The sequence below is a fragment of the Canis lupus genome, chromosome 29 (assembly GCF_011100685.1).
Source record: "Canis lupus familiaris isolate Mischka breed German Shepherd chromosome 29, alternate assembly UU_Cfam_GSD_1.0, whole genome shotgun sequence".
Taxonomy (NCBI): domain Eukaryota; kingdom Metazoa; phylum Chordata; class Mammalia; order Carnivora; family Canidae; genus Canis; species Canis lupus.
Window position 1 is genome coordinate 41,724,914 of NC_049250.1, and position 25,977 is coordinate 41,750,890.

Consider the following 25,977-nt stretch of genomic DNA (forward strand, 5'->3'; position numbering starts at 1 on the left):
CTCCCCCCACGCCCTCCGCCCCCCTGCACCCCCCTCCCCCGCCCCTCCGCGCCCTCCCCCCTCCACACCCCTCCCCCGCCCCCCCCCTGCACCCCCTCCCCCCGCGCCCTCCGCACCCCGGGCCTCCCCCGCCTCCCCTCCGCCCTCCCGCCCGCGGCGCAGGGGTGTGGCCGCCGCCGGGACCAGCAGGGCCGCCGCCCGCCCGCCCGCCTCCCCCCGCCGCCCCCGCCGCCCCCGCCGCCCCCGGCAGGCGCAGGTGCAGGTGCAGGTGCAGGCGCAGGTGCAGGTGCAGGTGCAGGTGCGTCCTCGCAGGCCCGCGGAGCCCCGGGCGGGGGGGGGGGGCCTGTAGGTCGCGGATTCGCGGGCGGGGGGCGGGGAGGCCCGGGACGGACGGAGGAGCCGCCCCCGCGGACCCGGGCCCAGAGCGCGGCCTCCAGGCCCCGCGGCGCCCCCGCCCCCGCCCCGCCCCGCGGCCTCCCCGCCTCTCCCCCTCCCCTCCCCTCCCCTCCCCCTCCCCGCGCCTTCGCTTCCGGTGGAGGCCGCTGGGCCGCTCCTCGGGCGCCGCTGCCCTGGGGCGGGGCTGGGGGAGGCGGTTCCTAAGTACTCAGGGGACGGGGGTCCCGGTACTGGGGGGAGGGGGGTCCCAGGTACTGGGGGGAGGGGGGTCCCTAATACTGGGGGGAGGGGGAATCCCTAGTACTGGGGGGGTCCCTAAGTACTGGAGGGAGAGGGGGTCCCTAGTACTGGGGGGATGGGGGATCCCTAAGTACTCAGGAGACAGGAGGGGTCCCTAGTACTGGGGGGACGGGGTCCCTAAGTACTCAGGGGACTCAGAGGGCCTCCTAAGTACTGGGGGGGATGGGGGCGTCCTTAAGTACTCAGGGGATGGGGAATCCCTAGCACTGGGGGGACAGGGTGGGGATCCCTAGTCCTGGGGGAGACAGGGGGTCCGTAGTACTGGGGGGATGGGGGATCCCTTGTACTGAGAGGATGGGGGGGTCCGTAGTACAAGAGGGTGCTAGTTATGAGAGGATGGGGGCATCCCTAAGTACCCAGGGGACTTGGGGGGCCTCCCTAAGTATTGAGGGGACTTGGGGGGCCTCTGTAAGTACTAAAGGGACTCAGGGGGCCTCCCTAAGTACTGAGGGGACTTGGGGGGCCTCTGTAAGTACTAAAGGGACTCAGGGGGCCTCCCTAAGTACTGAGGAGACTTGGAGGGCATCCCTAGTACTCAGGGGACTTGGAGGCCTCCCTAAGTGCCGAGGGAACTCGGGGGTCCTCCCTAAGTACTGGGGGGATGAGCAGGTGCCTTGGAAGCACACCTGAAAAGTTCCTGTTGAGTAAGTGAATGGCTCCTGGGAGCAGAGGGCAGGGGAGGAGGTGCACGCGGAACGGAGGCCGAGGGGAGGCCAAGGGGAGGCCGAGAGAAGGCCGAGGGGAGGCTGAGGGGAGGCCGAGGGGAGGCAGTGCCCCGGCCACGGCTCCCCCCTCTGCTGGGTGGTTTCCAGAGTGGTGTCGAGGTTGCGCCCTCGTACATGGACGGACGGGTTCACCTCAAAGGACCTTTCTTCTACTCTTTTTAAAGAAAATAATCCCCAGAAGCGCCCGCCTCGATTCCCAGTGGGGGTAGATTCCTGTAAAGCCTACCTAGGCCTTCTGTCCCAGGGGTTGGCCTCCACCGTGGGCCGCTGGGACATCACAGCGTCGCCGTCCTTCTGGGCGATAGGGGTGCCTCCACGGGTACAAACACGCGGCCCCGCTCTGAGCAACTTGCTTGCAGGCTCCGTGTCCATCTTGCATCGGGGCTGTGACGACGCCGTCTGTCTCCCTGCGGCAGGTGCCAGTCATGGGTGACGGGGGCGCTGAGCGGAGCCCGGGCCCCAAGGGCGACACGTTGGTCTGTGCAGGGCTGGCTCCCTCGGCAGCTCCCTGGGCTGAGATGGCCTTGAGGCCCCGGGCCGCTGCCCCAGCCCGACCGGTCCCCGGACTCGAGTTCCGGAAAAGCCAGATGACTCTGGACTCGGCCTTTGACCGCTCCAGCTCTCAGTTTTCTTTTCTTTTTTTTCTTTTCTTTTTTTTCTTTTCTTTTCTTTTCTTTTCTTTTCTTTTCTTTTCTTTTCTTTTCTTTTCTTTTCTTTTCTTTTTTTTCTTTCTTTTTTTCTTTTCTTTTCTTTCTTTTCTTTTCTTTTTTCTTTTCTTTTCTTTTTCTTTTCTTTTCTTTCTTTTCTTTTCTTTTTTTCTTCCTTTCCTTTCCTTTCCTTTCCTTTCCTTTCCTTTCCTTTCCTTTCCTTTCCTTTCCTTTCCTTTTTTCTTTTCTTCTTTTCTAAGATTTTATTCATTTATTCATGAGAGACACAGAGAGAGAGAGGCAGAGACCCAGGCAGAGGGAGAAGCAGGCTCCGTGCAGGGGCCTGATGCGGGACTCGATCCCGGCACCCCGGGGGTCACGCCGTGGGCAGACCCCCGGGGCTGCCCCCAGGACTCAGTTTCTCAATCTCCCAGGTGAGGGAGGGTTGACGGGGCCCCTCCTGAGGCAGACTTCAGGGTTTATGGGGCTGAAGGCCAGATTAGGTGCCTTCGTGGGCCTCGGCTCCCCCCGCCCGTCTCGCTGGGATTCTGAAGAATCTCAGCCCCACTCTCCTCTCTGCGGGTCGCAGCCCCTTGCTCACTCTTCTCCGCATCTGCCACCGGAGGACCTGGAGCATCTGGGAGCATCTGGGAGCATCTGGGAGCTCACGCAGAGAATAGAGGGCGGGCTGCTGGGGCACGGGGGCAAGGGTGGAGGCTGCGTTGCAGAGGCTCGGGCCGGCTCCGACGTGTTCCCAGAGCATCCCAGCCGACAGCACCGCACGTCTCCCGGGGATCTGGGGACTTGTATCACCGTTAATTTGCACGCATTTGGAATTAGTTATTATAGATCACAACATCCTGGAGCTGGAAGGGCCTTAGAGACTTTTCTAATGGCCCTTAAAAAGTCGTTTTACGAACATATCAAGATTATTTTTTTGCACGCTACATTTAACAAACACAAAATCCCAGACGTGTTAAGTAAAATAAAATTAACGTCACCCACTTCGGTTACTTCAAGACTGTTGGGAGAAGTGGCATTTGGTGAGAAACACCGACTTTCTCGAACTTTTCCCCAAAGAGCCAGTTACGAGGTCGTGTGTCGTTCAGACGTGGAATGTAACAAAGGTCGATATTTGTGGGGCGCTGACCATGCGGCGAGTGCTGTTCTGTTTGATCTTTCTACTTCTATTGCCCCATCTAATCCTTACCATAAACCTAAGAGCGGGGTACCGTCGGAATCCCCGGCCAGCCTCTTCCTAAATAGGAGCTGCTTGGAAAATAGGAAAGTCAAGTACTCAAAACACAGACAGTTGGAGTTGCGGTTTCTCCCAGAAACAACAGGCGTGTCTGCAGGGAGAGCGGGTGACGTTCGAGAATGGGGTCTCCGTGCACGTTCTGGGACATGTGTATATCGCTCGGGGGCATCGTGGGGAAATTTAGGGTGGGATCTTAGGGCTGGAATGATTAAGACTGAATCATAGAGAATTGAGTATTATTTCATTCTGAAAATTACTGGGTTCCACCCGGAGGACTCGGGTGCTTTGACCGAAATGCACACGCGTCCTCATTCTACCCACGTTTAAACCAGTTCGGGGAGTGTAAGCTGGTGCCGTCGAGCGCTGGCATCGCCGAAGAGCTTCCACTGGCGAGCGCGGAGCACGTCGTGTCCTGGACGAGCCGCGTCCTCCACGAGGCCTTCCAGCCTCCTGCGTGACACCGCAGCTCCTGCCGCAGAAAACGGCCGAACCGTCCCCGTAAGCCGGGGACGACCTTGCAGGGTGAGTCTCCTGGGCCCCGGGGAGCAACCAGAGGACCACGGGGCTCACAGAACAAGTGGAAACTCACTTCGTTCCTTTGCTGTCAGTCAGGTTTAGCCTCACGGAAGGCAGGGAGGGGCCTGTCCGGCTGCTTGGAAAACCGAGAGCCGGTGCCACTTTGATTTAGCTCGGGAGGCTGGAACTCTGCCCCGCAGGCTGCTGCGATAGCAGGGACCTTCCGTGGCTCACAATATCACGGGGGAAAAAAAAAACATTAAAGCAACAATTTTTATTACTTGCCCTGAAGCTAGAGCTTTAAAATGTGCTTTCTTCCCCCCTAACCCTCCCTAAACCACTTAGCTTTTAAAAATAAACCCCCAACCCCCCCCCCCCGCCAAAAAAAAAAACCCAAGCCACCCATTCATGTGTTTGCCTCAGTCAGATTTTTCATCCTTTCCCCTTATTCCTGGGCCCTGCTTCTCTAGGGGGCCAAGAAGTGGGGCCAGAGTGCTTCCAGGCCTCTGGAGCTTTTCCTTAGTTATTATTTTACTGAGCACGTGCTGATGTCCTCGGCCGTGACCTGGGGCTCCCGGGGGAGGCGGGGGCTTCTGGGGCCACAGGAAAGGTCTGGTGAGCGTGGGCCCGGGCTATCTAGACTTTCTCAGGCGTGGATGATCTGTTTCAGAGCTTTTTTTTTTTTTTTTTTTTTAATTTAAGCAGAATTTTTAATCAGAGGAGTCTTGTGATTGGATTTTCCCCCAGGAAATAGCTGCAGCAGTCATGCTTTGGAGGAGCCGGAGACGGAGGAGGAGGGAAGGCAGGGAGGATGGGGACGCCGGGTGACGTAGGACAAGGGTCTGAACCAACCCAGCTTTGGGAGACAGTCAGGAAGTAGGGAGGGCAAGACTTGGTGACCCGGACGGCGGGCCGGGACCCGCGGGGTCGTCTGCAAGGATGGGGGCGGGGTGGGGGGCATGAGACAGGGACCGTGCGGCCAGAGGCACCGGGGACAAGCACACGGCCTCCTGGAACACCCTGGGAACGGCCCTGCCCGCGCCCTGATGTTTACCTGGTGGGTCCCAGGTTGGACCCGAGCTCGGGGCTGCAGGCCTATACGTTTACGCCGCGTCGCGTAGGGTCTGTAGTGATGTGTCGCAGCAGCGAGGGAAAAATAATCCGGGTTTGCTGGAGACTCAAGAAACGCAGACATTCAGGCGGCGCCTGGGGGCTCAGTGGTTAAGGCCTGCCCGCAGCTCAGGGCGTGATCTCGGGGTCCCGGGATGGAGTCCCGCATCCGGTCCCCTGCTCAGCCAGGCGGGCGCCTGCCTCTCCCTCTGCCCCCCCGCCCCGCCCGTGCTCACTCTCGCTCTCTCGCTCTGTCTCAGATACATAAATAAAATCATCAGAAAACAAAACCCCCAAAGAAGCGTAAACATTTCGGACAGGCCCGCCGCGCGGGGAGCGCTCAGTCACCACGAGCCACCGCTGTCGTGATTCCTTAGTGGTTCCCCTTCCGTCTCTGCTCCTGTGTGTTGGTGGCCGGCACCCGCTGTGCCCCCGCCTGCCCGCCCGCCCGACCCTGAAGCCCCTGCCACCCTCCCAGACGGCCACCTGGGCGTCCTCGCCCCACGTGAGCAGACCTGGGCTCCACGCGGCCTCGGGTTCCCCCGTCCCCTCGGATCTTAGGGTGCTGGCTTGCTGTGCATCCTTAGGGTCCTGGCAGGTCCAGGGACAGCTGTTGGTTTTCAATCTGGTGCGTCCCGTTGGTTGTTGCAAGGACAGGAGCGGCGACTTCCAGGCTCCTCCCTCTTGGGGCCGAGGCTGGCACTTCGGGCTCAGGAGGGCGGCGTCCCTGCCCTTGATCCCTCGGTTTCTCCTCTTTGGCCCTAACTCCTCCGTCTCACCCCGGATGTGCCCTGTCTGTGTCGCGGTAGTGGCACCTCGCTCGGCCCGTGGACTCCGGGGCCCTGCTCGCCTGCTGTGTCTGGGGTTCAGCCTCACACCCCGGGGGTTGTCCTTGAGTCCCCGGCCCCCGCCCTCCGAATCAGTAAGCGGCACCTGCCGCTGAGGCCCCGTGTGGCTTCTCTCCGCCCTCGTCCGACCCTGCAGCGCCCCTCGCCTCCCCAGGGGCCCCTTGGAAACCACGGACCGTCCCCGCTGCCCCAAGGCTGGGAGCACCGCTGGGCCCCGTCCCTTCTCAGAAGACGTGACATGGGAGAAACTGCGGAATTAGGTCTAAACGCCTAATACGGCTGTCAAGGCCCTTACGCCTCCGGCCTCGGCACACACCTCTGGGTGCATTTACGTGCGTTGGCCACTCTGTGGGCTGCTGGGGCCACAGTCGCGGCTACTGCACCGGGGCCTGCCCGCTGGGCCGCCGTCTTCTCGGGGTTCTGGAGGCCGGGAGGCCCGATGGCGGCGACCGCGGGGCCTGGGGGGCTTCCTGCTCCTCCGTGAGCTCCGAGGGGTGCAGCCGGTCACATGGAGGGTGACCATCGCCACCTGGGAGGACCGTGGAGCCCTGGGCGCTCCCGGCCCCCCAACCCCGTGGGGCCCGGGCACGTTTGCTGCGCGTGGGCTCGGCGCCTATGCACCCTGCCTTCCCCAGACTCTCCTGTTTCCGGGGAACGTGCCATGGGTGTGTGACCTTCGCCCCTGGCGACTCTGACCGAGAGGTGCCCTTCCCCGTACAGCGCTGAGGGTGGCCGAGCGCCGTCTTCTCGTTTCTTCCCCATTCTCCTGTGACGCCCTGCGGCACTCGGTCATCACCCACGCTAAGGACGCGGGACTTCATTTCCTTTGGTACGACAGTCACTTGGCCCCTCTCTCCGCGGCTTCCTGCGGCCGAGGGGGTTGTGCTCCGTGCTTCTCTGTACCGGAGCCGTTTGCGGGCGCTGCGAGCGCAGCAGGTGGCCACTGTCCGCCTGTGACTCCTCGATAAACGGTCCTCATTTTTATGGCTTTTCACACAGTGGAGGCCGTTGGGTGGAAAAAGAAATAAGCTTATCAGATGCAGAACGAGTGGCAGGATTTTTATTCCTGAGTAATTCTCGCAACAGTGGTATCCCCGGGGACCCGGTTTCGGGGCGGGGATCCGGAGTCCGGCGTTTTCTTTCTGTGAGTTCGTCAAAAACGACTGGAGCTTCCATGCTGCGGGTCCGAGAGATGGAACGGTCGGCCCTCCCGTCGCCGCCGCAACGCGCCTTCCGGGCCGGGGCCGGGCTGCTGGGGTGGGCGGCGGAGGCCGGTGTCCACACCGGGGGCGAACCCGGGCGTGAACCGGGGGGGATGGGCAACTCGCCTCCGAAGGTGCAGAGGCGCCTCTGGGTGCAGAAGCTCAGGAGGCTCGGGAGTGGGGGGCCGTGTGCAGGGGGGACCCGGCTCGGGAGCGGGGGGCCGTGTGCAGGGGGCCCGGCTTGGGAACGGGGGGTCCTGTGCAGGGGGTCCAGCTCAAGAATGGGGGACCATGTGCAGGGGGGACCCAGCTCAGGAACGGGGGTCTGTGTGCAAGGGGGCCCGGCTTGGGAACGGGGGGTCCTGTGCAGGGGGTCCAGCTCAAGAATGGGGGACCATGTGCAGGGGGACCCAGCTCAGGAACGGGGCAAGGGGGCCCGGCTTGGGAATGGGGATCCATGTGCAGGGGGTACCCGGCTCGGGAATGGGGGCCCATGTGCAGGGGGCCTGTGTGCAGGGGGTCCAGCTCAGGAATGGGGGGCCATGTGCAGGGGGCCTGGCTTAGGAACGGGGATCCATGTGCAGGGGGGACCTGGCTCGGGAATGGGGGCCCATGTGCAGGGGGCCCGTGTGCAGGGGGTCCAGCTCAGGAATGGGGGGCCGTGTGCAGGGGGGACCCAGCTCGGGAACGGGGGGCCATGTGCCGAGCACAGCGCTATGCCGGGGTGTCCAGCTGCCAGCCTCTGGCTGCTGGGGCGGCGCACGGCTCGGCCCCGAACACAGCGCAAGACGGAAGGAAACGAGGGAAAAGAGTTCAGTTTAGGCCACTTGTTGGAAAAGCTTCAGTTGTACAAGGAGGTCGAGAGCCGTGTGGGCTGAGGCAGACTTCCCGGTACTGGCCTCAGTTTTTCAATCTGTGAAGATCGGGGAGGGCTGCCCCAAGCATCAACGGTCAACGTCAAGATCACGTAAAGGGGTGGACGGGACACCTGCCACATTGTCGCCGCCCAGACAACACTGGCTGGTGAGGAGGGAAGGAGCCCGAGGGGCCGGAGCTGAGGCTGGTGTCCTCGGAGAGACTCTGGCTTTGGAAAGGGGGGGCGGCCCTTCCCCGGAGCACGAGCGGGGGGATTGAGGGCTAGGAGGGTGTTGAGCTGGGACGAGGGGGGCCGACGTCTCGTGGTCATGGCATCGTGTTCCGAGCTATGTCAGAGCGGAGGCCCTTCCCTGGCCGTGTGGGGCGTGGGGGTCGGGCTGAAGGATGGTGGACACACTTCGTGGCAGCTGCCTTGGGGGACCCGGGGGGTCGGGAAATACGAGGGCGCAGCTGAGAACGGACGGCCGTGGGGGGTACACTGGGTCCGATGAGGGGAGCGAGGGGCCGGCGGGTGGGAGCCACTGGGTCTGGGGGCCGGGCGGCAGGCGGGGGGCAACCACCCTCCGTCCTGGATGGGGACCGGGGCGGGCGCCGCACATGAGGACGTGTCCTCGCTCAGGAACACTGTTGCTAAGTCAGGGAAACAGACCCGGGTTAAAGAGCTGGAAATTATATCCGTAGGGACAGAAGGACGGGCCGTAAGAGGGTAGAATGATGAGATTTAGCGGCTGACCCAGTAAATAGAGGATTTTGTACCGTTGAGCCTGGATGGTAGGGACGGTTACGGTTTCATTAGCAGAAAGAGGGAAATGCTCTTCCTCAGTTGAGAAGACTTGGGGGAAGTTGGCAGGTTTGGCGATGTCGAATCGGGACACTTGGTTTTAAGTGAAAGCAAGGCAACTAAAGGAGATTAAATTAAAAGAGAGAGTCTATGACTTTGATTACTGGGAAGTTCAGGGATTCAGCCGGCTTTAGGCATGGTGGGATCCAGGACACAGATGATGTAATACGGGCCCATCCCTGTCCCTAATTGTCTGTCTTTCAGCTTAGCTTGTCCTGCTTGGTTTCACTCTGTGTAGACGGGGTTTCAGCAAACAGTAGGCACCGTGGGAGCCTCCGGCTCCAGATCCACCTCCTGGATCTCTGGAAATCTCAGTGGAAACAGCCTTGTTCCCCGACACACGGACACTTTACCTTTACTCAAGTATGATTTTAAGGACACAAGTTATTGCAAATGTTCGATCGTCAACGTAGGCTGATTGAGGGACAGAGATACTGCAGTGGCCTTCCAATAGTTTGAAGTTTCGATTTCATGTATTTTCTAAGTTTATTTTATTTTCATCCCTCTAGAAAACTAGATTTGTAGAGTCAGTAGATTTTGGTGGGGGTCTTTGGTTTTGGGATCAAGGTGATGCTGGCCTCGTAGCAAGATTTTGGAAGTTTCCCTTCCGTTTCTGTTTTTTGGAGTGGTTTCGGAAGAATAGGTATTAATTCTTCTTTAAATGTTTGGTGGGAAAAAAAAAATAAAAATAAATGTTTGGTGGAATTCCCCTGGGAAGCCATCCAGCCCTGGACTCTTGTTTTTTTATGGGGGATTTTTGATTATTTCTTCATTTCCTTGCTGGTTATGGATCTATTCAGGTTTTCTATTTCTTCCTGTTTCAGCTTTGGTAGTTTATATGTTTCTAGGAATTTATCTATTTCTTCCAGGTTGCCTAATTCATTGGCAGATTGTGGCTCATGGTATGTTCCTATATTGCCTGTATTTCTTTGATGTCGGTTGTGATCCCTCTTCTTTCATCCATGATTTTATTTATTTGTGACCTTTCTTTGTTCTTTTTGAGAAGCCTGGTCAGTGGCTTGTTGATCTTAATAATTCTTTCAAAGAACTAGCTCCTAGTTTCGTTGATCTGTTCTACTGTTGTTTCGCTTTCGATTTCATTGACTTACGCTCTAATCTTTATTATTTATCTTCTCCTAGTGGACTTAGGCGTTTCTTTTTTATTTTTATTTTTTTATTTTTTATTTTTTTGCTGTTCCTTTTCCAGCTCCTTTAGGTGTAAGGTTAGGTTGTGTATTTCAGACCTTTCTTTTTCTTGAGAAAAGCTTGTATTGCTATATACTTCCCTCCTAGGATGGCCTTTGCTGCATCCCAGAGGTTTTGAACCGCTGTGTTTTCATTTTCATTTGTCTCCATGAATTTTTAAAATTCTTCTTTAATTTCCTGGTTGGCCTATTCATTCTTTTAGTAGGATGCTCTTTAGCCTCCATGTAGTTGAGTTCTTTCCAAACTTTCTCTTGCGACTGAATTCCAGTTTCAAAGCACTGTGGTCTGAAAATATGCAGGGAATGATCCCAGTCTTTCGGTACCAGTTGAGACCTGATTTATGACCCAGTAAGTGTGATCTGTTCTGGAGAATGTTCCATGTGCCCTCGAGAAGAATGTGTATTTTGTTGCTTTAGGATGGAATGTTCTGAATATATCTGTGAAGTCCATCTGGTCCAGTGTGTCATTAAAAGCCCGTGTTTCCTTGCTGATCTTCTGTTTAGATTATCTGTCCATTGCAGGGAGTGGGGTGTTTAAGTCCTCTACTATTATTGTATTATTATCAATGTGTTTCTTTAGTTTTGTTATTAATTGGTCAATATAATTGGCTGCTCCCATGTTAGGGGTATAAATATTTACGATTGTTAGATCCTGTTGGATAAAACCTTGAATTGTGATATAGTGTCCTTCCTCACCTCTTATTGTAGTCTTTGGTTCAAAATCTAATTTGTCTGATATAAGGATTGCCACCCCCAGCTTTCTTTTGATGTCCATTAGCATAATCGATGGTTTTCTTTAAATCTCACTTTAAATCTGGAGGTGTCTTTGGGTCTAAAATGAGTCTCTTGCAGACAGCGTATTGATGGGTCCTGCTTTTTTATCCAATCTGATCCTCTGTGTCGTTTGATTGGGACATTTAGCCCATTTACATTCAGAGTAACTACTGACAGATATGAACCTAGGGCAATTGTCTTACCTGTTAAGTCACTATTTCTGTATATTGTCTCTGTTCCTTTCTGGTCTATGTTACTTTTGGGCTCTCTCTTCACTTAAAGGATCTCTTTTAATATTTCTTGCAGGACTGGCTTAATGATCACAAATTCTTTTAGTTTCTGTTTGTCCTGGGAGCTTTTTTTTATCTCTCCTTCTATTTTGAATGACATCCTAGCTGGATAAAGTATTCTTAGCTACATATTTTTTCTCATTTAGCACCCTGAATATAAGGTGCCAGGCTCTTCTAGCCTGCCAGCTCTCTGTGGATAGGTTTGCTGCTAGTTTAATGTTTCTACCCTTGTACTTTATGGACCTCTTGTCTCAGGCTGCTTTCAGGATTTTCTCTTAGTCTCCAAGATTTGCACGTGTTATTATTATATATCAGGGTGCTGAGTTATTTTTATTGATTTTGAGGGGGGTTCTGTGTGCCTCCTGGACTCGAAATGCCTGTTTCCTTTCCCAGATTAGTGAGGTTCTCCACTATAATTTGCTCCAGTGTTCCTTCTGCCTCCCTCCCTTTCCCCTTCTTCTAGGATCCCAATTATTCTACTATTGTTTTGCTTTATGGTATCATTTATCTCTCAAATTCTCCCCTCGTGATCCAGTAGTTGTTTATTTCTCTTTTTCTCGGCTTCTTTATCCTGCATCATTGTATTTTTCATATCATGAATTCTTTCTTCTGCTTCATTTATCTTAGGAGTTAGAGCCTCCATTTTTTATTGTATCCCACTTAATAGTCTTAAATTTCAACTTGATTAGACTTTTAGTTCTTTTATTTCTCCAGAAAGGGATTCCCTGGTGTCTTCCATGCTTTTTTCAAGCCTAGCTAGTATCTATCATTGTTACTCTGAACTCTAGTTCTGACATCTTACTTATGTCTATATTGATTAGGTCCCTAGCAGTCAGTACTACCTCTTCTTTGAAGTGAGTTTTTCTGTCTTCTCATTCTGTCCAGAGAAGAATAGATGAATGAGAGAATAAAATACTAAAATGGCAACAACAATCTCAGTGAAATTATACTAAACAAATCAGAAGAGATCTAAAACCAAAAAAAAAAAAAAGAATATAATCAGACAAGTGGACAGAACAATACACTGAATCCTGTGTGTATTTTGGTCTGTTTGTTAAAAAACTAGATCCCACAATTATAAAGAAAGAAAAAACTTATGTATGTTCAAAAATAAAATTAAATAAAATGAAATGATAGAATGTAACTGTAAAAATGAAAATAAAAGACAAAAAAATAGGAATATAGTCAGACAGGTGAACAGAGCGATACACTATATCCTGAGGGTTTTGGTTGGTTTGTTAGAAGAAACTGCAGTTCAAAATTGTAAAGAAAGAAAAACTTTATATATATATAAATATATACACAAAAATAAAATTATATATATATATAATTTTATATATATACACAAAAATAAAATTGATTATATTGAAAAGATAGAATGTCACTGTAAAGATGCATAGTAAAAAAGACTTCAACAACAAAAAAAGAAAAACAAAAAAGAGAATATGACCAGGCAGGTGAAGAGAACAGAGCCATACCCTAGATTCTGTGTGTATTTTGGTCTGTTTGTTAGAAGAAACTATCCCAAAATTATAAAGAAAGAAACACACACACATATATATGCACACATATACATATATATGCGAAAATAAAATCGAATACAATGAAAGGAGAGGATGTAACTATAAAAATGAAAACTAAAAAAATTTAAAGAGTTGGTAAAATAAATTTTAGTAAGGAAAGAGAAAAAAGACCTAAAATCGGAAGACTAAAGCATCGTGGGAAAAAGCCCCATGAATTCTGGGTACAGCTTCCCCCAGGCGTTGAGGTTTGCAGTTCTCTGTGATCAGTGAACCTGGACTTAGCCGGTGATCTTGCCGTCTTCCGGGGCGGGGCCCCTGCCTGATGCTCAGGTGGCTTTGCTCCTGGCCAGTGGCACCGGCCTGGCCACCAGGCTGAGCGAGCGGCCCGGGGCCTCTGTGGCTCTGCTCCCTGCGGGCTTTCCGAGCCGTCCTAGAGGATGGCAACGAAAGTGGCGGCCTCCAGTCCCCAGCCCTGGAGCCCAGAGCCCGGGGCCCTCCCCAGGGCGCCCCCGGGGAAAGCCGTCCCCCCGCCTGGGTCTGGGTCTCGGGCTCACCCCGCCTGGGAGCAGCCCCGTTTTGGGTCCCCGAGCCCCGCAGAGCCCTGCGGTGCTGCTGCACTGGTCCTGCTGGGGGAGGAGGGGTCTCCCCAGGCTGCCGCTTGCTGGGCCCTGCGCTGGGAGAGGTCGCCTGGCCCGGCCGTGCTGGCGGTTATGTCATCCCGGGGCCGAGAGCCCTCTCCCGGCCTCGCCGATGGCAGCCACCCCCTGCCCGGGTGCCCTGACCTCCGCCGCCCTCAGGCACCCTCGTGGCCCTGTGACCCTGAGGACCCCGACCCCAGCCGTCCCACCGAGGAGTCCACCCTGCTTCGGAACCTGAGTGCCCGTCAGGCAGGGGCGTCCTCCAGGAGCCGACTTCTGGAAGTTCCCACGTGCTCCCTCCTCTGCCCCGCGGCTCCCGGTGCCGGCTGCCGGAGCCCCCTCCCCAGGACTGTCCCCGCTACCACCTGGGGTTCACTCTGCGCCTCCCACCTCGCAGGAAAGCGCTCGCTCCTGCATCTGCAGAGTGGCAGCCGATCTTCCCTTAGCTCCAGTTGGGTTCGCCCGTGTTCAGGATGACGTGACAGCCCCCCAGCGAGCTCCGGGGCCAGATCGGCGCAGCTCTCCTGCTCCTGCACCTGCTTGGACTCCTATCTTTGGGTCTGTTTTCGAGCCAGTGACATAGCATTTTAATTACGATAGCTTTGTAATGCAGTTTGAAATCAGGGAGGGAGATGCCTCTGTCTTCTTTTTCAAGATTGCCTTGGCTAGTTGGGGTCTTTTGTGCTTCCATATACATTTTAGGATTGTTGTCTTTCTGTGAAAAATGCCTTTGGAATTTTGGTAAAGATTCGCTGAATCTGTATATTGCTTTGGGTAGAATGGCATTTTAATACTATTAATTCTTCCAATCCACAGACAATGGAAATATATTTACACTTGTTTGCGTCTTTTTCAGTTTCTTTCATGAATGTCTTAAAATTTTCAATAGATAGGTCTTTCACCTCCTTGGCTAATTGATTCCAAGGTATTTTATTTTTCTGATGCAATTGTAAATGGGATTGTTTTCTTAATTTTCCTTTCTGATATTTTGTTACTAGTGTATACAAATACAACAGAATTTTGTGTATTGATTTTGTAGCCTGCAACTTCACTGAGTTCATTTATTCTCGTAGGTTTTTATGGAAGCTTTAGAGTTTCTTGCGTATAATATCATGTCATCTGCAAATAGACACAGGTTTACTTCCTCCCTTCCAGTTTGGATGCCTTTTATTTCTTTTTCTTGCCTGATCGCTCTGGCTAGGACTCCCAGTACTGTGTTGAAACAACTCTTATTTGCAACATCTGTATGTTTTAAAATGTATTCTATTATTATTCAGGTGTGAATAGCCAACAGATTAGGAAATGATTGCCTTTGGAAAGATAGTTTGTTACTCACAGTTCCCAAGAGGAGGGGCATGCCATGCCAAGCAGAGCCACACAGGGAAGCATGAGGTCAGAGAGGCAGAAAGAGTGAGGGGAAAGCATGTACAAAAGACCTCATTGTAGTTTTGGTGAGAAAGAAAGGGTGAGACAGAGTAAACAGGCTCAGGATTGGCTACTTTGAATAATTTTAGTGGGCTCTCAGGTGTATGGACTGTCTCAAGTTGTCTCTGACCCCTGACCCTGGATTGATTAAGACCGGGAAGTATTGGCTTAGCATTTGGGAGTTAGATAGAGGAAATGGTTGGAGGGTATTGGTTCTAGGTTGGTTGGTTTACATATGAAAGAGTGTTCACAGGGAAGTCTAAGAGTCAGCTAACCCTGGGAGGGGCAGGGAGGCCCCTCTCCTGATCAGGGAGGCCCAAGATGTCAGAGCATCAATAATATAGAAGAGAGGAAAATGTAGTCAATATGCCATATATCAGTGTTGGTAAAGATTCTGATTGACCTTACTCGGGCCGTTGTGTCTCTGTGGTTTGGGTGTGGAATGTGGGATGAGGAGGGTTCTGTGGCTGCAGCCAGCCTAGACCAGTGTGGGGATCAGGGAGGATGACATTAAAGAAAACGGAGAATGGGGGAAGTATGCTGAGAAGACAAAAACCATAGCTGCCATAGTCTACTATGGAGTGCCGATAGCCACCTTGGTTGAGATGACCGGTTCAGTGGGCCTCTGGGCTCCTAGGTTCCGGACGGCTTAGTTTTGATTAGCAGCTCACAGTGCACAGCATGCTCAGCTCCTTGGCTTGATGTTTTGCTGTTGTTGTTTTTTAAGATTTTATTTGTTTCTTTGAAAGAGAGAGCAAACGAGAGAGAGCACAAGTCAGGGGGAGGGGCAGAGGCAGAGGGAGAAGCAGACCCCACCCCGAGCAGGGAGCCCAATGCAGGACTTGATCCCAGGGCCCTGAGATGATGACCTGAGCCAAAGGCTCAGCCACCCAGGCGCCCCCCTGATGTCTTTCCTTTTTTTCCCCTGCTTTTCTACAAACTTAGAGTTCTTGAAATTCAGTGTCGAAACATAAACTCGTCATTTATATTTTTAATCCCCTTGACCAGTTACCAGTATTTTCCTCAGTGCCCGCAATGGAACCCTTAGCTTTTTCTTTGACTCCCTTCCTTGCCCTTCTGTCAAATCATGTATCTTCTTCTGAAATCCCCCCTGGATTTACTCCTTTCTTCCCCATGTTCACCACTGACTTTCTAATTAGGATCTTCATCAGCTTTCTAGTCTCTCTCTTTATATCTATCTTTTAAAATATTGGCAGATTTATCTCACTGGGAAAAGGGCACCCTACCTCCCCAAATATGCCCCCCCCCCAGTTATTTGATTGGTGTGTACATGGCACAAGGGTGAATGTCTGATCTAAATTCAGGTCCCTCCGTGTTTCACTCTGCATCTCATCGAAGATATTTGGTGACTTAAATGAGAAAATGTGAGTTTGAGAAATCTTTGTAAATTAATATCATTCAGATGATGGTGATTTCTTTTTCTTCTTCTATGCTGTGTGAATTCTGAGTCATTTCCAAATTCTGATTTTCAGCCTTATCTCCTCTAAGTGAATTCCTCTCTGTCTGAGTTCATTTTTCTATCTTTGTATCTTTCTACTGTTCCCAGACCCGAAATGCCCTTCTTTTTGCTTTCCTCTCAGTCAACTAAAACTTAATTATCTTTAAAAGCCTGACCGAAGTCTTGCCTCTCTTACGAAGTCCTTTTTTAATGATCCAGATCACCCACATTCTTTTTTCCTTATAGTTCATTTTCACTGATTTATTTGCTCTTTAGTTATTGCTTATCGTCCAGTCTCCACAGTATATCTTATACTTCTGAGGGTGGGAATCTTGACTTTTACTTCTTCTGTACCATGCGTAGTTCTGGTCGTGTAGTTTTTAAATAAATAGTTGCAGATTAATTAATCGTTAATTGGGAAAAAAGTACTAATCTGCAATAATTGCCCTTTGGCTATACTTTGTGAGCTTCTCTTTTCCTCTTGGGAAAAAATAGTTGTGGATTGATTAGACTGACAGACGCTGCAACAATTTGGTCCAATTTAACAAACCCTTCTTGGGTTCCAGAACATATGGGCTGGTGCTGAATAAAATGTTCATTTGTTCACTTACTCAGTCAACAGATATTTATTGGGTCTCCACTGTTTCCCCCGCACTGTGTGAGTTATTATACTACATGTGTGCTCGTAGACATTCAGGCTTTGAGAATCCAAACATGAATCTGACATAGTCTTCATCTTCAGTTTGCTTTACTTACACGACCAGTGGTGGCCCCATTGGATGATTATAAGGCTTTACAGAAAAGTAAATGCCAGGCCATGGATACACAAAGAAAGAAGTAATTAATTTTGGCTTGGATAGTGCTAGAAAGGATTCACAGAGGAGGTAATATTTAGGGAAAAAAAAAATGAAGCGTGCAGGGAGAGAGCATCGACGTTCATGTTTGCTTTGTGAAAATTTTGTGCTTTACACAGTGTGTTGTTAAAAATTGACATGCCAGAAAGTTTCCACTTCTGGAAAGATGGAGTAGATGTCCTTTTTCCTAACTATCCCACTAAGTATAACTAAAAATAACTAAGAACTCTAGAGGGGGAAGAAAAGAACTCTTGGGGGGGGGGAGCTCTTGAGGGAAAAGTATATATATAATATAAAATTAGGTTGGTTGGTTTATATATATATATATAAATATAAATGGTATAAATAAAAAAATATATATATAATGGTGTGTACATGGCACAAGGGTGAATGTCTGATCTAAATTCAGTTCCCTCCGTGTTTCACTCTGCATTTCATCGAAGATATTTGGTGACTTAAATGAGAAAATATGTGTTTGAGAAATCTTTGTAAATTAATATAGTTCAGATGATGGTGAACTATATATATATATATAAAATAAACTATACTCTGAAAGGTGGAAGGAAGAAGGCAGACCAGCTAGGGACCTTGGGACCTAAGTTCCTTGGGTTTTCTTTTTGCATCATATAGCTCAGACTTGGAGCTGAAAATCTGGCAACTTAGAAATGCCAATGAGTATAGACCAAAAAAAAAAAAAATCCCTAACAAAACCCTGTCCCCTGTAGCCAGTGGACTAGGAAGGAGATTGTCAAGACCGAGAACTTAGAAGGTCACCATTCTACTCCAGTCAGATGCTACAGAAAAAACTGTGGCTCCACCGTGATCCATACTGATGAAAACTGAGTAGTTGCCTTAGATTTTGTCCTCACAAGGCTATTACAGGGAATGCCGACACTCCTGCCAGGGTGGTGTCAGGGAAGACCGGGCAGGGAGCCAGGACTTTCATATCCAGTCCCTGTTAATGAGCCTCCCCACCCCTACCTGTGGAGTAAGTGGAGACCATGTGGGGAGTTTGGACTTATGGCCCAATTGGAAATAATGCAGCCTACCTCATCCCTAATGGCCTGGTCTTAGAGGAGTCTAGTGGAAAGTCAACACTGTCACCCTTGCCTCACTAATGAGGCCATCCCATTGCATCGCCCGTGAAGACCCTCACTGAGAGTTAGTAAGGAGATGTCCTCTTTGAATGTCAGTGGAAGCTAAGCAGGGAGCCCAGATTGCCACCCCCAGTGGCCTTGTTGAGGCAGAAGCATCCCCACCCTGCTCCTATGCCACGTGTTGGAGAAAACCAGCTCAAATAGAGGCTTAAATAATACACAGAATCCTAAAACATAATTTGAAAATGCCTGTGTTTCAACTGAAAATCACTTGTTATAATGAAAGAATCGGGGAAATCTCAAAGTAAGTGAAAATGGAAAATCAATAGATGCCAACAGTAAGATGACAGTTATAGAATTATCTGACAAAAAATTTTTAAATAGCCAAGTAAAAATGCTTCAGTGAGCAATTACAAACAGCTCAAAATGAGTGAAAAGCTAGAAAGCCTCAGAAAATAAATAGAAAATCTCAGCAAAGAAACAGAAACTGTAAAGAAGAATCAAAAGGAAATTCTACATCTGGAAAATACCGTAAGTAAAATGAGAATCTCAGTAAATGGGCTCAACAGTAAAATGGGACGGAATCAAAAAGCAGTAAACTGGATGATGGAATGATCTGACCAACAGAGAAAAAAATAGATTGCAAAAAAAAAAAAATGAGCAGAGCCACAGGGAGCTATAGTACTATAAGAAAAAATATAACATTTGTATCATCAGAGTCTCAGAAGGAAAGGAGGAAGAAATCAGGGTTGAAAAATGACCCTCAAAGAAATAACGGCTGAAAACTTCTCAACTTTGATAAAGACATAAACCTTGAGATTCAGGAGGCTGAGCAAACTCCCACTAGGGGAGGAGAAGCCCAAGGAGACTGAGGTCAACGCACAGCATAATCACACTTCTGAAAACTCATGGCAAAAAATCCCGAAAGCAGCCAGAGAAAAATGGCATCTTACCCATGGGGGGGGGGATAATTAAAATGAGAGTGGATTTCTCATCAAAAGCCATGGAGGCTGGAAAATGGGGGCACAATATTTTTCAGTTGCTAAAAGAAAATAACTGAACCTAGAATCCTATACCCAGCCAACATATCCTTCAGGGACAAAAGGGAAATCAAGAAATTCTCAGGTAAAAGGAAACAACCCTACACAGACGTACCCTGAAAGAATGGCTAAAAGAATTGCTCTGTCCCTTAACCGTTTCGGTTCTGACACTGACCACAGTTTTGTAAGATTTCGCCCACATCGGGCGAAAATCGGTAAAGGGAACTTGGATCGCTCTGTTTCTTTCTTAAAACTGCACGTGACTCTACGATTATCCCCAAAAGTGTAATGAAAAAACCTTAATATACTTTGGGGTAGTTCCCTTTCCTGTGGTCGATGACCTTGACTCTTTGTGTCCGCCTGTAGGACGCTGGTTGGCAAACGTTAATTCTGAATTTCTGCACTACGTCCAGCATGGTGGTGGCTGGAGCTGCAGGAGTGCGGAAGACGGTGTAGAAGCACAAGGCTCACGGGACCCGCGAACCCGAGTGTGCGGGGGGAGCATGTGCACGGACGTCCGGGAGGGCGGACACACTCTAAAGATCGCTGACGTTCCACGAGGAGCCGTGGGGGCTACGGCGTCGAAGTGGTACTTGGGATCCTGTTCAGCTCCCACCTTGCCGGGGAGAAGGTCCCCCCCAGGACGTGGGGCGTCAGTGCAGTGGTAGCCGCTGTCCCGTCAAGTCCGTGTGAATCACGCGAAACAAAAGAAAAAACAAATGGGGCGGCTCCGGGGCGGCAGCTGCAACAAGGAACCTGTCGGTTTGAGGTCTGCCGTCCTGGACTAGAGTCACAGAACCTTCTTCCAAGTAATTCTAGTGCTTGGGACGAAAGAAGAGTCGTATGAGGGATCTGCAGCTCGTCTCCGAGAATTGGGAAAAGGAGAGACTTCCTGCTAACTCTTGGTTGGTGTTTGTGGAATAGATGAATGTTCAGCGTCTTGGATTCTCCCCTCGTTACCACTGAATGTGCCTGAAGAATATTTTTGAAGACCTGTTAGTAAATTTTAACTGGAGCGACAATTCCCTAATACGATTTTCGGGAATCCGCTAGAAAAGTAGACGTCATCAGATCTCAGGGTTTAGAGGAGTTCTTACGGATTTAGGGGAGTTCTTAGAGAGTTAAGTGAAATGGATGAAGATGTCTGTTTTTGTAGAAGCAGGCAATTGTCTTTCTATGCAATATCCAACAGCAGCTTAGTATGTAATAATAATAATAATAATAATAATAATAATAATAATAATAAAGATAATAATAACCCCCTACAAGCGAAAAGGAGGCCAAGATAGAGCTTCACGGACATCTCGGCCCACTTGTGAAGCTGCAGCGTCTGCCATAGGTCACAAAGCGGCAGCCCGTGTCCTGCGGGGTCGGCCCGGCACCTGCCGCGGGCTTGTCGGCTCTGGGGCCCACGGACACGGCCGTGACCGCAGCCGGTGCACGCTGCTGCCCTCAGGGAGTTTCCACATGACAGCGGGGATGGGGACGGGGACGGCACGCCGGTGCGCAGGCTAATGTCATAGCGGGTTTGGAAGCTCCATGTCTGATGCAGAAACGGGGGAGGAGGGGGGCCGCGAGCATCAGGGGTCGCCGCGGTTTGCAGGGCGCTGTCACGGATTCGTTGAGCCGGGGCCTTCGAGCCGAGCCTGCAGGTGCCGAGCTGCCCCGGGGAGGAGGGGACACTGGCTGCGGAGGTGTGAGGCGGGCACCTTGCGCGTCGGGGGCCCCGTGGGGTCAGAGCAGTGGCCTGGGGGCCACTAGGGTCGTAGGCCCTTGCTGTGCGCAGGGGACGCACGATGACACGGAGCCCCAGCCCCCGCTCCAATGCCCCGGGGAGGCGATCCAGGAAAATGCTGAGCGAGGGCGGCGGCTGGGGTCACCCTGAGAACCCACCACGCCCGCCGGGGCCTTCCCAGCACCTGCACCTGGACGGAGAGACTGGGCCATCTGGTTGCACTAGGAACAGTCTCGTTTCTAAAATAACTATTGGATGAAAACGATGACACCGGGCATAGGACAACTGTCTTAGCAGGTGACGCAGCGTACGCGCCATGAGCACCCGAAGCTGGCACAGCTCGGGTCCCCCCCACCCCGGAGGGAAACCAGCTGGAAACACAAAGGGTTCCACAGAGGAAGGGAGTCTGACAAGCGGACGGGACCGAAATATGTGTTTTCCGACCCTTCTGTCTTTTCCTTGGTGATGCGGCTCAGACGCTTCGTGGGCTGAGACTTTGATGGACACACCTCGTGCTGCCTGGACGTGAGACCCACCCGTAGCTGTGCGGTGGGGAACGCGTCGACCCGATGCCTCTGGGCCGCTCTGGGTCGCCCTCACTCGGGTTTACGTCTCCTTAAGGCTCGCGTAGACACTAAAGGGATAAATAAGACGACACATCTGGCTGCGAACCGCTGCATCAGAGTCACGTCTCTGCAGGCCAAGGCCTGTCGGGCCGCTCCACGCAGGCACGTGCCTCCAGGCCGGAGCTCGCCCGGCGTCCTGCAGACGGGACCCCAGCAGCGCGGGAATCCGCAGGAGTCGGCCTGTTGTCTGCGGACACGTTCCCTTCAGGCCCTGCTGCACCTGTATCCCACAGACCTTCGGGAGTCTTGATTTTTGTTCTGTTTTTAGTAAAATAAGAAATGCCTTTGAAAAATAGTTCATCTCCGGATGTAACAGCAGAAAAAAAAAAAAAAAACCCTTGTGATGTTTGGCAACAGATTTGCTTAAGAACAGACATGATTTAAAGGACTTTGTAAAAAGAGCCAGTGTTGTCTTATTTATTTATTTATTTATTTATTTATTTATTTATTTGAGATCATCATCACACCGAGAACTGAAACACGGATACCTTTACAGGTGGAATTTCTCCCGCCTGCCCCCGAACAGAACCAGAATCCCCGCAACGGCGACCCCGTCTTCAGAAGAATAAGCGCTCCGGGCATATTTGTAATTTTTGTTTAAGATTTATTTATTTAATCATTCTTTCATGAGAGACACACACACACACGGGGAGGGGGGGAGAGGCAGAGACCCAGGCAGAGGGAGAAGCAGGCTCCCTGCAGGGAGCCCGACGTGGATTCGATTTCGGGACCCCGGGGTCACGCCCTGGGCTGCAGGCAGGTGCCAAGCCACTGAGCCCCCCGGGGGGCCCCCGACACTCGGGCCGTCTCTCTCTCTCTCTCTCTCTCTCTCTCTCTCTCTCTCTCTCTCTCACATAAATAAATCACACGTATGTCCATATATCGTAAGTGCCTGCATCCGTTAGGAGCGCTCTCCGGCCGCGCGCCCGGCCTGCTTCCCCTGCCCTCGCCGCCTTCACAGGGACGGGCCGGACGGGCCGTAGCTTGCCTGCCTGCCTCGGCCGACGGCGAGCAGCTGTTCCTAAGCTTGAGGGTCATTTGTGTTTTCCGTGAAGTGTCCGCTCATGTTTTTTGTCTATTTTTAAAGCATCATTGGTCCTTTCTCATTGGTTTGTCAGAGTTCTGGGTGGATTTATGACGTCAGCCCAGTGTGTTATGGTTTGTAAATATTTTTCTTAGCTTCTTAGTGATTTATCTGTTGACATCTTTTTTTTATTTTTGCCATGAAAAATCTTTTGTTTCTCTGTATATTAATCAAATTCATCACTCTTCTGTGGATTCTGAGTTCCGTGACATAATCAGAAAATCTGTTACTGCTCTGAAATTGTTTTTTAAGAATCTTGTTTTCTTATAGCATTTTGATGGTTTGTACATTTAAATCCTTGATCTATGTGGGATTTATTTTGGTGGAAGATATGATCTAGAGACCCAACTTACTATTTTTTTTTCCTATTTAGCTATGAGGTTTTTTGTTTTGTTTTGTTTTCATACCATTTGTTGAATACTTCACTGTTTTCCATGGGATTCAAGCTTTTGTTCATCCCATTTACAATTTCTGACTGTATTTGAATCCATTTGCGAGCTTTCTATTCTGTATCATTGATCTCTTGGCCTGTTCACTCGTATTAAATATTACAGCTCTGCAGCAGGTTTTAATATTTCAGAGTGCTAATCCTTGATCACTTGTCTTCTTTTTCCAGAATGTTCCTGGTTATTCTTGTTTATTTATTTTTCCTGTGAACTCCATAATGAATCTTTAAACTTTGATATCTTTAGACTGACATCTTTAATATGCATCATTTTCTTATCCTTGACCATGCTTCATCTTCTCACTTGTTAACTGCTTACGTGTCCTTCAGTAACCCTTAGGAGTCTCCTTCATATAGATTGTTTGTACTTTTTGTTATACATTTTTAGCTATTTTATGACTTTTGGTTGCGTATGCATGTGTGTATGTATATATGTATTTATTAGAGCGAGCGAGTGAGCGCGGTGCACGCACTAACGGTGGGGGAAGGGGCAGGGGGAGAGGGCGAGAGAGAACCTTATGCAGGCTCCACGCCCAGCACAGAGCCCCGCTTGTGCTTGGGTTGGATCCCAGGACCCTGAGACCAGGACCTGAACTGAAATCAAGAGTCAGACACTTAGCTGACTCCGCCACCGGGGCACCCTGGTTGCTATTTTAATTGTAATCTACTAATCCTTTATATCTGCTGTCAGTGTTGTTTGCATTTTGCAGTAGCAATGTCACTATGCTGATATTCATCTACTGATGAATGTAATGTATTCTCTTATTGATTATAGTTTTTCAGTTCTCTTGTGCAGGTAAATAATCATATTGTCTAAAAATGATAATTTTACCAGATCCTTTCAAGTTTTACACCTGATTATTTATATTGTCTAATATTGCCAGGATCTCCAAAAGAATGAATGGTGATTATAGTGGACATCTTTATCTTTAACTTGACTTTATTAGGGATATTAATAGTATTTTTACTAGGCATAATATGATGGCTTTAGAGACGCAATAAAGATATTTTATGCTGAGGAAAATCCATTTATTCTTAATACAGTATACAATAAAAATTTTTGTCATAAAGGATGTTGAATTTTATCAAAAGTTTTTTCAGAATCTGTGGAGACATTTAATTTTCTTTGTTGTACTTTTCTCTGCACTGTCTTTAGGGGGGTTTATATCTTCATAAAGATAATTTTGAGGCTTTCCTTTTTTCTATGCTCTAAAACACTTCGAATGGCATTGGGGTTATCTATCTTCTAAGGATTTGGCAAGATTCCCCTTGTGAAATCAACTGTGCTGAGCTATTTTGTGGGGAGTGAATGTTTGACAACTTGTCCTACATAAGGACATTGGCCTATTCAATTTTCAATTTCATCTGGGGTGAGATTTCTTAGAAAAAAATCCATTTCATCATAGTCCTCAAGTTTACTAAAAATGAATGAGCAAAAATAAATAAATAAATAAATAATAAAAATGAATAAGCAAAGAGGTGTTCTGGGATTCCTTTAACTTCTTCTATTTCTGTGCTTCCTCCCACACCCCCCCTTGATTTCTTTCCTTCCAGAGAAATTAAGCAAGTTAAAGGTTTTCTACTTCTGTCCCTCTCTCCCTTCATCCAAGAAACAACTCTTAGATTTACTTATTAGTTCTTGTATGTTCTGGTTTTCTAATTCATTAATTTCAAATTTATTTCTATTACTTTTTTACTTTTTTATTTTTAATTCAAGTATAAGTAACATTCAGCGTTATATTAGTTTCAAGTGTACAATGCAATGATTCAACAATGCGGTATATTTCTCGGTGCTCATCAAGCCGTTTTGTCTATTTTGCCCCTCTACCCCCCTCTAGCAACCACCAATTTGTTCTCTGTATTGAAGAGTTTGTTTTTTGTCTTTTTTGTTTGTTTGCTCATGTATTTTGTTTCTTAAATCCCACATATGAGTGAATCGTATGGTATTGATATTTGTATGGCAGATGTCTTTGTCTTGGTATTTAGGGTATTTGCCTTTCTCTGACCGACTTATTTCAGTTAGCATTATACCTTCTAGGTCCATCTGTGTCGTTGCAACGGCGACATTTCATTCTTTCTGATGGGTGAGTAATATTCCATTGTAGATATAAATATGCCGCGTTTTCCTTACCCATCCCTCAGTTGGGGGACACTTGGGCTGCCCCCATATCCTGGCTATTGTAAGTAACGCTACAATAAACATAGGGGTGCAGACAGCCTTTCAAATTAGTGTTTTTGTTTCCTTGGGGTCAATACTCAGGAGTGGAATTACTGGATCATGGTTATTTTATTTTCAATAAAAATATTTTTGAGGAACCTCTCTACCGTTTTTCACAGCGGCTACACTAATTTGCATCCCCACCAACAGTGCACAAGGGTGGGCTCCTTTTTCTCCACATCCTTGCCAGCACTCGTTACTTCTTGTGTTCTTTATCTCAGCCATTCTGACAGGTATAAAGTGATATCTCATTGTGGTTTTAATCTGCATTTCCCTGGTGGTGAGTGATGTTGAGGATCTTTTCATGTGTCTGTTGGCCATCTGGATGTCTTCTTTGGAAAAGTGTCCATTCGGGTCCTCTGCCCGTTTTAAAATTGGATTATTTGTTATTTTGGTATTAAGTTGTATAACTTCTTTATATGTATTGGATATTAACCCCCTATCAGATATATCATTGGAAATACCTTCTCTCATTCAGCAGGTTGCCTTTTTGTTTTGTCGATGGTCTCTTTTGCTGTGCAGAAGCTTTTATGTTGATGTGGTCCCAGTAGTTTAATTTTGCTTTTGTTTCCCTTGTCAGAGGAGACATATCTAGAAAAATGTTGCTACTGTCAGAAAAATTACTGCCTTTGGGATCCCTGGGTGGCGCAGCAGTTTGGCGCCTGCCTTTGGCCCAGGGCGCGATCCTGGAGACCCGGAATCAAATCCCACGTCGGGCTCCCGGTGCATGGAGCCTGCTTCTCCCTCTGCCTGTGTCTCTGCCTCTCTCTCTCTCTGTGTGACTATCATAAATAAATAAAAATTTAAAAAAAATAAAATAAAAAAAAGAAAGAAAAATTACTGCC

At 49.6% G+C, this 25,977-nt stretch overlaps 1 long non-coding RNA gene across 1 annotated transcript; it reads left to right on the forward strand.

Moving 5' to 3' along the window:
* Nucleotides 1–224: 224 nt before the first annotated feature.
* Nucleotides 225–24,998, forward strand: LOC119877724. The gene is made up of 3 exons (XR_005381280.1): nt 225–286; nt 3,659–3,848; nt 24,953–24,998. It is a non-coding gene; the product is annotated as an uncharacterized LOC119877724 (long non-coding RNA).
* The last annotated feature ends 979 nt before the right edge of the window (nt 24,999–25,977 follow it).